Below are 12246 nucleotides of genomic sequence, written 5' to 3' on the forward strand. Positions count from 1 at the left end.
GAGCCCAGCTCTGCCACTTTCCTGTTACCTTCCTGGGGCCTCAATTTCCTTATCTGTAAAATGGGAATAACTGGCCCCACTTTGCTAAAAGATTTAGAAATAATCTACAACTAGATGCATGAGTGGCCCATAGCTGGGCTTGAGCATCAGAGTTGCTATTGTGACATTTGCTTTTTCAGTGATTGTCTCTCAGGCCCTGCTGGGGATGTGGAGATGGTGTGACCCTTTAAAGTTCACCAAGTAATTTTTTTTCAATTTTATTGAAGTATACTTGATTTACAATGTTGTGTTAATTTCTGCTCTATAGCAAAGTGATTCAATTATGTATATGTTCTTTTTCATATTCTTTTCCGTTATGGTTTGTCACAGGATATTGAATATAGTTCCCTGTGCTATACAGTAGGACCTTGTTGTTTATCCATCCTATATATAATAGTTTGCATCTGCTAATCCCCAGCTCCCAATCCTTGCCTCCCCCACCCCCTTCTACCTTGGCAATCACAAGTCTGTTCTCTCTGTCTGTGAGTCTGTTTCTGTTTTGTAGATAGGTTCATTTGTGTTGCATTTTATTTTATTTTTTATTTGTTTATTTATTTTTTAATATAAATTTATTTATTTGTTTATTTATTTTTGGGTGTGTTGGGTTTTGTTTCTGTGCGAGGGCTTTCTCTAGTTGTGGCGAGCAGGGGCCACTCTTCATTGCAGTGCACGGGCCTTCTCACTGTCGTGGCCTCTCTTGTTGCGCAGCACAGGCTCCAGACGCACAGGCTCAGTAGTTGTGGCTCACGGGCCTAGTTGCTCTGCGGCATGTGGGATCTTCCCAGACCAGGGCTCGAACCCGTGTCCCCTGCATTGGCAGGCAGATTCTCAACCACTGCGCCACCAGGGAAGCCCTGTGTTGCATTTTAGATTCCACATTTAAGTGATATCATATGGTATTTGTCTTTCTCTTTCTGACTTGCTTTGCTTAGTGTGATAATCTCTAGGTCCATCCATGTTGCTGTAAATGGCATTATTTCTTTTTTATGGCTGAGTAGTATTCCATTATATGTAAGTGTGTATGTGTGTATATATATACTACATCTTCTTTATCCATTCATCTGTCAATGGATATTTAGGTTGTTTCACAATAGCCTTAGTGCTGCTGTGAACATAGGGTTACATTTATCTTTCTGAATTATAGTTTTGTCTGCATATATGCACAGGAGTGGGATTGCTGGATCATATAGCAATTGTATTTTTAGTTTTTCACCAAGTAATTCTCATTTGCATCCAGGATTGAAACCATTGTCTTCACCTTGGACTTCTTAAGAGTGGCCCCTCAACAGACTAAATGCAATGAAGAAATAAAAAATTAGAGAGGGGGGTACCTATAATTCTGTAGCTCTCAACCTGTTGTCCCCAGCATCACCTGGGAGCTTGTTAGAAATGCACATCCTGGGACTTCCCTGATGGTCCAGTGAGTAAGACTCTGTACTCCCAGTGCAGGGGGCCCGGGTTAGACCCCTGGTCGGGGAACTAGAGCCCATGTGCATGCCGCAACTAAAGAGTTTGAATGCCGCAACTAAGAGTCCGCATGCTGCAACTAAGAAGCCCGCATACCGCCACTAAAAGATTGTGCTTGCCCCAACGAAGATCCTGCGTGCCGCAACTAAGACCTGGCGCAGCCGAAATAAAATAAATAAATAAATGTTAATTTTTTTAAAATGCACATCCTTGGGCCCCACTCAAGCCTGCTGGATCAGGAGCTCTGGGGGTGGAGCCTAGTGAGTTGTGTTTTAACAGTTCCTCTGGGAGAGTCTGGCGCACACACAAGTGTGAGACCCACTGCTCCCTCTCCTTTGCTCACTTTGATGACACAGGTTGCCATGTTGTGAGCTGCCACGTTGGAGGGGCCCACGTGGAAAGGAACTGAATGCTGCCAACGTGTACTGAAGGAGCTTGGAAGCTGGATCCTTGCCCAGTCATGCCTGCAGGTGAGACCGTAGCCCCACTGACACTTAGATTGCAGGGAGAAACTCTTAAGGGTTCTCACTGGAGGAAGTTACGCCCAGATTCCTGCCCAACAAAAACTATGGGGTAATAAATGTTTGTTGTTTTAAGAGCTACGTTCTGTGGAAACTCATTATGCAGCAAATAGATAACTAATATGGTGGATATTGGCAGGAGAGGGAGAGATGGGCGGTGGGAGGGAATAGAAGGATATACTGGAGTAATCTAAAGTCTACTTTAATGTATATGGATAACAGATTCATTTTGCTGTACACCTGCAACTAACACAACATTGTAAATCAACTCTACCCCAATAAAAATTTTAAAATAAAAAAATAAAATAGGAGGACAACAACAACAACAAAATTAAGTCTACAATAAAAGGGGTTTAAGAAACATAAACTGATTTCAATGTGCAGACCTTGTTTGGATCCTGATTGAACATATTAACTGTTTTGTTTTAAGTTGATATTTAGGGGATGTGACCACCAAGGGGATCCTGGATGATATTAAGCTGTTATTGTTCACTTTTATTTGGAGTGATAGTGATTCTGTGGTTATGTTTTGAAAAAGAGGCTTTGTCTTTCAGAGAAACATATTGAACTAGTTACAGATGAAGTGATACTCTGTTGGGGAATTGCTTTAAAATAGTCAGGGTGGGGAGGGGGTAAATGTGAAAGAAAATGATGAGTTGATGGTTGGAGAGGGGAGGGGACAGTGCTTGGAGGCTCCCTTTACTATTCTCTGTGTTTTTGTATATGTTTGAAATTTTCCATGGTAAAAAGTTGGAAAAAATGGGAATTCCCTGGCTGTCCAGTGGTTAGGACGCTGTGCTTCCACTGCAGGGGGCGTGGGTTCTATCCCTGTCTGGGGAACTAAGATCTTGCATGTCCTGCGGTGTGGCCGAAAAAAATGTTTGAAAAATGGAGTGAGCCCAATGTGCCCATTATATAGATGGACAAAGCAAACCCCAGGCAGGAGGATTGGAGGGACCTTGGGGGGCACCTTAGGTTGTTGACACTGGGGGGCTGTCCCTGGGCCCAGCCCTGTGTTTTGTTCATCCTGGGGAGGGGGCTTGTGCAGGAGCCTCTGGGACCTGCTTCCCTGCCTGAGCCTGGGGTGTGGAGAGGAATCTCCCCCATCATCCGAGACTCAGCTTTCCGGCAGTTTGTGGCTGACACACCCATCCATCTGAGGGCACCTGGTGGCTGACTGTTATGTGCATACCTGCGAGAGGCATCTTTTATTATTTTTATTTATGTATTTATTTATTTATTTATTTATTTTTGGCTGTGCTGGGTCTTTGTTGCTGCGCGCAGGCTTTCCCTAGTTGTGGTGAGCGGGGACTACTCTTCGTTGCAGTGCACGGGCTTCTCATTGCGGTGGCTTCTCTTCTGGAGCACGGGCTCTAGGCGCACAGGCTTCAGTAGTTGTGGCGCACAGGCTCAGTAGTTGTGGCTCGTCGGCTCTAGAGCACAGGCTCAGTAGTTGTGGCACATGGGCTTAGTTACTCTGCGACATGTGGGATCTTCCTGGACCAGGGATCGAACCCCGTGTCCCCTGCACTGGCAGGCGGATTCTTAACCACTGCGCCACCAGGGAAGTCCAAGAGGCATCTTTTAAGTGTATGAGGGCAACTCTTATTTTGTCTTAATATATTAAGTCATCACAAAGGGAGTGTTTGATCGTATTTTATTTTAGATCTCTCATTCTCTCTTTTTTTTTTTTTTGCGGTACGCGGGCCTCTCACTGTTGTGACCTCTCCCGTTGCGGAGCACAGGCTCCGGACGCGCAGGCTCAGTAGCCATGGCTCACGGGCCCAGCCGCTCCGCGGCATGTGGGATCTTCCCGGACCGGGGCACGAACCCGTGTCCCCTGCATCGGCAGGCGGACTCTCAACCACTGCGCCACCAGGGAAGCCCACTCTCTCGATACTTGCTCATGGTAAACTCAAAGGGAATACAGTGCAAAACCAGTCACCCTTCCTCCCATCTTCCAGTCACTTCCCAAAGACAACTATTTTAATTGATCTATTCAACAGATACTTATTGAGCACATACTATGTGCCAGGCACTGTGCCAGGCTATGGTGTCAGAAAGTATGATGTTAGCCACCAATGAGAGCTGCACATGAAATTTAAAATTTTCCAAGAGCCACATTTAAAAAGTAAAAAGAAACAGGTGAAATTAATTTTCTTGAAATAATAATATATTTCTTTAACCCAGTATATCCAAACCTAGTATATGGAATCAATACAAAAATTATTAATGAAATTTTAATGATCTTTTCATGGTGTATTAGTTAGCTCAGGCTGCAATAACAAAATACCACAGGTGGGGTGGCTTAAATAACAGAAATTTATTTTCTCACAGTTCTGGAGGCTGGTAGTCCAAGATCAAGGTGCTGGCAGGGTTGGTTTCTTCTGAGGAAGGCCTCTCTCCTTGGCTTGCAGACAGCTGCCTTCTTGCTGTGTCCTCACATGGTCTTTTCTCTGTGTGTGTGGTTCCTGGTTTCTCTCAGTGTCCTAATCTCCTCTTCTTGTAAAGACACCAGTCAGGTTGGATTAGGGCCCACCCTAATAGCCTCATTTTACCTTAATTACCTCTTTAAATGCCCTGTCTCCAAACACAGTCGTATTCTGAGGAAATGGGGGTTAGGTCTTCAACATATAAATTTGGAAGGGGGGACACAATTCAGTCCATGACACACTGAGTCTCCAAAACCCAATGTGGATTTGATTCACATATCACATCTCAGTTCCGACCAGCCCAGTGTCAAGGGCTCAAGCAACACATGGTGGCTGGTGATTGACCCGTTGGACAGCAAAGTTCTGGGTGTGGGAGTCACAACAGCAAACACAACAGGTGGACATCCCTGCCCTCATGGGGTTTCCATTCTACTGGAGGGGATGGACAATAAATACAGAAGTATCGTGCATCATATACATTTGGAGAAAACCAGAGGAAAAGGGGAGGAGGTGGGGGTCCAGGTGTGCATGCTTCATCTTCTCTGTGTGTCCTTCCAGAGCTATCCTGTTTGAACGCAGGAGATGGATGGGTGGATGAATGGATGAATGTATGGACGGATAAAGATATATCCCTATTTAAAAAGCACAGATGGTAATATTCTATACATGGTGTTCTATTCTTTGCTTTTCTCACTTGAAAATATATCTTGAAATTCACTCCTTATCATCACACATAGACGTGCCTTATTCTTTTTGGTTTACTGACTTTAAAGGATAATTTGAAACATATGAAGACACAGTTCTGCTGAGCCAGAATGACAAGCTGGTGTTTGTTGAGCGCTGACTGTCCTTAGCTCCAGTCACCTCATCTGACCCTCCCCACAACCTCGTAAGGTGGGTGCTGTTTCCAGAAAAGAATTTCAGTTCACAGGCAGCTTTTATAAACAGGTGGATAATAACAACTACTGACTTCAGAGAAATGTCAAGTCCCAGATTGCGGTACTGACAAATGATAGGGTCTGAGAGATCTTCCTGTTGAAGTTAACAGAATAATAAAATTCTAATGTGTAGCATTATTGTTACATTAATATGCATTATCATTATAATATATAGGAATATCTTAATATATTAACCTATTACATTAATATATAATGAAAATAGATATGTAATTTATTGAAAACATTTATTTAATGTATTATATCTATAACAAAATCTATACAGTAATATTTAGAGGAAAAGAAATAATTGAGAGAAAATACTGGGAAAACAACAAAGCCAGGAAGAGCTGAGAGGTTGCTCACGCACAAATTGAGCCTGGAGCCCGCAGGCTCAGGGCTGGCCCTGGGGCTGTGCTTGGGGATGAGGTTGTGGATGGGGCCCTGGGGTCCAGGGGTGCAGGCAGGACTCTGCTCCCTTGGATCTCACTCCAGTCAAGGAGAAGCTTCCGGAAGAGAAAGTGGTACCAGGAAGTAAGATGGAACCTGCCTGCCAGCCTCCCCATGTGAGATGAGAGGTGGGCAAAGGCCACAGCCCACCCTCTGAGCCCCAGAACCCTCTGCACCCGGCAAGGTGCTCCCTCCCGATTATGGGGGTCCTGCACCAGCAGCTCTGTCAGGGCATCCTCAGGGCCTCTGCAAAGACTGGGATTCCAGGCAGTGTGTCTGCCCGACAGAGAACCCCTGTAACTCTGGAACGGGCTGATGGGGTGTGCAGCCGTAGGACCTGCCTCAGAACAGAGCCAGCAATCCCCTCAGACAGGGAGTTGATGCTGTTCTGATAGTCGTGTGCCTGATGGGCCCTGTGCTGGAGCCAGACTACCTCACGTAGAACAGACTCTGCAAGGAACACGTTCTGGGCTCTGAGTCACACAGCCTGTGGGTTCCAGCCTGGCTCTGACTCATCTCAGCTCCAAGACCCCAATCTCCGAGCCTCGATTTCTCTATCTGTAGCATGGACATGGTACACAGGCAGCTGAGCGCTCGGTGAGAACTGGCTGAGAGCGAGGGTTGTGCAAGAAAACGAGAATCATTTCTGAGCAGAGCTGGTGCCTCCTGGGGCTCCCTGGTTCCCAATGCACGGAGGAAAATCCTCCCACACTGCCCTCGGCCCCTGCCAAACCCTGTCCCTGCTGCTCTGGCCCCAGAGGGAGGGAGTTGGAGCTGGTGAGCGTGATTCTGGCAGGTCCTGACCTGTCCTGGGGGGAGACCACAGGGGAGTGAGGCAGGAAGGTAGGTAGCTCTGGGTCCTGAGCATCTCCATCTGCCCTTGTATCCTCCACCCCTTCCTCCCTCCCTGCACTGCAGCCATGCTCAGCCACTGCAGTTCCCTGATGCCTCCTGTCTCCTCCTGTCTCAGGGCCTTTGCACAGGCTGTTCCCACGACTGGGGTTCCCTTCCCCCTCTTTTCTCAGACTTCCACTCGCTGTTCAAGTCTTGAGAAGCCCTCCCTGAGGTCCTGCTCTGTGGCCGCTGCCCAGCCCGGGTCTCACTGTAGTGTGTGGTCCCCAGCAGGCTGAACCCCCTGAGGGCCAGGATCAGGTCTATGCCAGCTTGGTAGCCCAGAGACAGTGGATTCTCAGCGAATGTTTATGGAGAGCAAATGCACGAAGGAACGCGCATGTCTCCGCTGCATCCAGACTTTGATGCACCAGGTGCAGTGCTGAGAGAGGCAGGTAAGAGAAGGTTCCCAGTCTCAGCACATTTCAGTCTAAGGGGAGGCAGACATTAAATGTAATTGTACAGTCACCCTGAACAATCCCCGAAGGCAAATACGGTGCCATGAGAGTGTGTAGAGGGATGCGACCTTGACAGGGACCTGAGGTTTCCTGGAAGACGTGATGTTTGAGGCCTGATCTGAAAGCTGAGCGAGGACAACTGACTGAGCAGAGAGGCAGAAAGATCTTTCCAGGCAGAGGGAACCACATGTGCAAAGGCCCAATGGTCAAGAAACACCCAAAGGGGAGTAATGTGTGAGACGCTGCTGGCCATGGATGTCGAGGTCGGGGTGGAAAGGTCAGGCAGCAGGGAGGGTGGCTGAGCTTTATCCGCAAAGCAATGCAAGGACATTAAAGGGTTTCATCCTCCCTGGGAAGCTGGGTGGGACCCAAATTAAATTTTAAAGAGCTGGCTGTGTCTGCCTCGTGGAGAACAGATCAGAGGGGCTGGGAGAGCAAGGACGAGGCCCCTGCAGCCCATGAAGGACTTGGACTGAGGCAGGGATGGTCAGGTGTGGAGGATTTTTAGCAAAGAGCCAGCCGACAGGCCCAGCCGCGCGGGCCTGCAGAGAGAGCAAAGGAGGGATTCAGGGTGAGGCCTGGTGTCCTGCCCTAAGCAGGGCCGGGCCAGCTGGGAGCAGCCTGTTCTCAGGAGGAGGGTCTGACGAGCCTCCGGGGCCCTGGCCACCAACCAGCCAAGAGCCCCCTGGCCAGAGCCACGGGCCTGGGGACATGAGGAGTGCTGACCCTGCCCCCGTGGATGACACATTCCAGGAGACAAGAGTCTTCTACCTCCTTTGAGCCCCGCCCTGCCCTGGAGCTGCTGAGTGACCCATCTCTGAGCTGGAGCCTTGCCTGCCTTGCTGGCTGAGAACCAGAGGCTCATTCCCTTCCTTGGGGATCAAGGGCTCCTAGAGGCCTCCTCCCAGGAAGCCCCCACCCAGGCTCAGCCCAGCCCCACCCCTGGGAATGTCGATTAGACCACTCAGGATGCACATGCCAAGTTCTGGGGACAGAGCATGAACAAGGAGACAAGATCCCTGCCCGCAGGGGCCTGACAGTCTAGAGGGGGAGGCCAGGAACATGAAAACACATTGATAAATACATCATGAAATATAACTTCAGAGACAGATAAATGCTCTAACAAGTGATGTGATAGAGACTCGGGGAGGGTGGGCTGGGGGCTACGTGAGAGAGGGGGTCAGGGTGATGCCTCATCTGAGGATGCAAAGAAGACAGTCATGGAAACGCATTGTTTGAGGGGGAGGGGGGGAGAACAGTCAAGGCAAAGGCTTGAGGGGAGACCAGAGAGGCCAGGGGGTCTGGGAGGGAAAGAAGTGGTGGGAGAAGGGAACCAAGGGGTGGACCAGGCCTGGATGGCACTTGTGAGCATGGCACTGGGGAGGCCTGGCAGGTTTCAGGCAGGGGTGATGGGCTCCATGCCCCTGACCTACCAGAATCTCCCTTCTTGCTCAGCCTGGAAACCCCCTTACCCGTAGTTCCCTATTTTAGCCCTTTCTAGCCACTCTGCTTCCTTCACCCCCATTACAGGTACTCCCTGGGCTGGAATTTCCCCAAGATGTGCAGCCAGGGAGGGGAACTAACACCCATCATTGTCAAGGCCACCGTGCATGGACCTCCTACCGTGAGCCATGCCTCATGCTGGGCGTGCTCTGACCTGGTCCCTCGCACGGACCCTTCAGGTTTTACAGCTCGTTTTACAGACCAGGAGACCCGATGCAGTGTGACTTGCCCCAGGCCATGTGGGCCAAAGGCAGGAGCCAAGATTTGAACCCAGCTCAGTCTCATCAGGAAGGTTTGTCAAATCCTATTGAAGCCTCGCAAGAATTTCGTGATGGTGGGAGATCCAGATTCTTCCGCCCCTTTCCTGCCTGCCTCCCTTCATTCGGTAAATGTCGCCACCAGCTCCCCAGTTGATGGGCCAGACGCCCCAGAGCCATTTTGATCCCTTGGCTGCCCCCCTCTTCCAGGGGCCGGTCATTAAATGCCCCTTGACGGGCCTTGTTGCAGCTTTAACACCCAGCATATCTGGCTAGTGGTTCTCTCTCCCTCCCTACTGATGTGGCAGGTTATCATCGACCTATAGAGAGCCGCACGGAGGTCTGTGGTCACCTTTCTCTAAAGAGGTACTTCGCATGATTGCAGTAAATGCAGTGGGTCTGGAGCCCAGGCCAGCTGGCCGGTCCCTGGTGTCCCTAAAGAACACTGCAGGACGGGCTGGCTGCTCCCACCCCAGAGGAGCTGTGGGGAGGTGGTGGTCCCCACAGCCCACCCCTTCTGCCAGAAGAGAAGTCACAGGGGGCTCAGAGTCACTACCCCACCCCTTCCTTGAAGCAGTGGCCTCTTTGGGGGCAACGTTCTAAAACCGATTACGGTGATGGATGACACAAGAAAAACCCACTGAATTTTACTCTTTAAGTGGGGGAATTGCATGGTATGTGAATTATAGCTCAATATATCTATTTAAAACAACAACAAAGCCAGGTGTTCTGTGTCTTCCCCAGGGGGTCCAGATCGGCTCAGACAAATGAAATGTGAAAAAAAAAATCATGGGAACACTCAAATATTACCTGATAGCAATAATCAGAGCTAATGTTTCTTTAGTGCTGGTGACATGCTGGTTAACTCCTGTGACTCTCACCACAATTCTGTCAGGCAGACATTATTACACCCCCCCTTGACAGATGGGGAAACTGAGGCACACAGTGGGACTGTGCCTGGCCAAGGTCACACGCAAAGAAGTGTCAGAGCAAGGTTTGAACTCCACAGTCTAGCTCCAATATCCTCACATCCGTCCCTGATATAGACAAGAGTAAAGAGGATAAGAGTTTAATCATTAAGTGTCCCCAGCCCAAGAGTGCTCCCCCCGATGGTCAGCATCGGTAAACCACAGGCTGCTCTAGTTCTAGACACCGTGCTTTTACTGGAATCATGTGAAGTATATCTTTTTCTAATGATTTTTAAAAAATTTTTTATTGGAATATAGTTGCTTTACAGTGTTGTGTTAGTTTCTGCTGTACAGTAAATTGAATCAGTTATATGCATACATATCCTCTTTTTTGGATTTCCTTCCCAGATCATTGAGTAGAGTTCCCTGTGCTATACAGTAGGTTCTCATTAGTTATCTGTTTTATACATAGTGTTGTATATATCTAATTATTTTTTAATTGAAGTATATTTGATTTACAATGTTGTGTTAGTTCCAGGTGTACAGCAAAGTAATTCAGTTATACATACATATATATCTATTTTTTTCAGATTCTTTTCCCTTATAGGTTATTACAAAATACTGAATGTAGTTCCCTGTGCTACACAGTAGGTCCTTGTTTATTTTATATGTAGTAGTGTGTATATGTTAATCCCAAACTTTTAATTTATCTCTCCCCCCGACCCCTTTCCCCTTTGGTAACCATAAGTTTGTTTTCTTTGTCTGTGGGTTTATTCCTATTTTGTATATAAGTTCCTTTGTATCAAATTTATTTAGATTCCACATATAATCAATATCATATATTTGTCTTTCTCTGTCTGACTTACTTAGTATAATAATCTCTAGGTCCATCCATGTCGCTGCAAATGGCATATTTCATTCTTTTTTATGGCTGAGTAGTATTCCATCTTATAAATGTACCACATCTTCTTTATTCATTCATCTGTCAGTGGACGTTTAGGTTGCTTCCATGTCTTGTCCATTGTGAATAGTGCTGCAGTGAACATAGGGGTGCATGTATCTTTTAAAATTATGACTTTCGGCCAGGAGTGGCATTGCAGGATCACATGGTAGCTCTAGTTTTAGTTCTTTAAGGAACCTCCATATCTTTTGAGAAAGGTGCACCTTCCTCTAAATCATCTGGTTGCAGCTCTGCCCCCACCCGTTTCCCTGCTGGATTCTTCTATCACAAATCATATCATCTAAGCATTTCATTCATAAATTCTTCAGAATGTATCTCTGTGATGTGAACTTTCTTAAATAACCACATTTTCTTTTACTCACCACTTTCACATCACACCTACAAGAAGAAGTTCATGGTTCTGTAATATCCTCTCGAATCCCATCTTCCCCCCCGACCCCGTTTGTTTTCTAAATGTGTTTAATGGTTCAAATCAAGAGACAAAGTCTGTACATTGCATTTGGCTGGTATTTCTCTTAAATCCCTTGTAAGCTATAACGATTCTCTCTTTTATTTCCTTGCCTTTTAGTCGCTGCAGAGAGTGTGAGATCCTTGCTCCTAAGCACTGATTTGCTGCCTCTTAAACAGCCTTCAGCAGAAAGTGGAGGGCTGGGCTGGGGAGTAGGCGGGGCAGGGAATGGTGGGGCTTGGCCCAGCCTCCAGGCCTTGTGGAGAGCCTGGTATTTCCACCTTACTGGTTATCTAAAAAGAAATAAAATCAGGCCTACGTAGAAAAGGGAGGCACACTGATGATGGCAGAAACTAAATATATTCATTTGCCCATTTGTCACAAATGCTGTCAATCCCACCTTCAAAGCACGTCTGGAATCTGCCCTTTCTCTCTTGCAGTGGATTGGAGGAGATGAGGGAGGACGCGAGGAGGGGGGGTGGGTGGGAGGCTTCCACAGTCCAGGTGAGAGCTGATGGTGGCCTGGGCCAGGATGGTGGCTTTAGGTGAAGAGGGAACAGATTCCAGGAGTGTTGTGGAGGTAGAACTGGTTGGGTGCAGTGGCCGTATGGACACCGAGGGCAGTGGATGTCCAGGGTGCTTTGGATGGCAGGCTCCTTTCTCTTTGGGGAAAGCAGCCTTCTTGCCTCAAGCTCATGGACGCAGACCCCTCCTCCAAGCTCCCAGCTGAAGCTGGGGAGATGACAGACACCAAAATGAGGGTAACTCACTCCTCAGCATGGACCACCAGCACCCCATGCTCAGCCTTCCGAAGAGAACGAGCCAACAGAGGAAAGAGAGAGGGTGGGACAAGGGCCTCTTCCCAAGCACCATGAGCTTGGAAAGCTCAATACCTCTCCGCGCCTTAGTTTCCCCATCTGAGCAATAGGAATGCCCATTCCTACCTGGCTGGGCATTGTGAGGAAGTAAATGGTGA

The 12246-nt window shown here is 47.9% G+C and overlaps 1 protein-coding gene across 3 annotated transcripts in view; it reads left to right on the plus strand.

Annotated features, from left to right (window-relative positions):
- Positions 1 to 12246, plus strand: part of LITAF (lipopolysaccharide induced TNF factor) — a 112823-nt gene that overhangs the window by 9886 nt on the left and 90691 nt on the right. For 2 of the 3 annotated variants that reach the window (XM_060078547.1, XM_060078549.1), the window contains exon 2: positions 1863 to 1976. The exons of the other annotated variant lie outside the window; for it this stretch is intronic. The gene's annotated coding sequence lies outside the window, so the exon portion shown is untranslated. The remainder of the gene's footprint in view (positions 1 to 1862; positions 1977 to 12246) is intronic. 3 annotated transcript variants of the gene reach the window in all.

The sequence above is a fragment of the Mesoplodon densirostris genome, chromosome 16, assembly GCF_025265405.1.
Source record: "Mesoplodon densirostris isolate mMesDen1 chromosome 16, mMesDen1 primary haplotype, whole genome shotgun sequence".
NCBI lineage: Eukaryota > Metazoa > Chordata > Mammalia > Artiodactyla > Ziphiidae > Mesoplodon > Mesoplodon densirostris.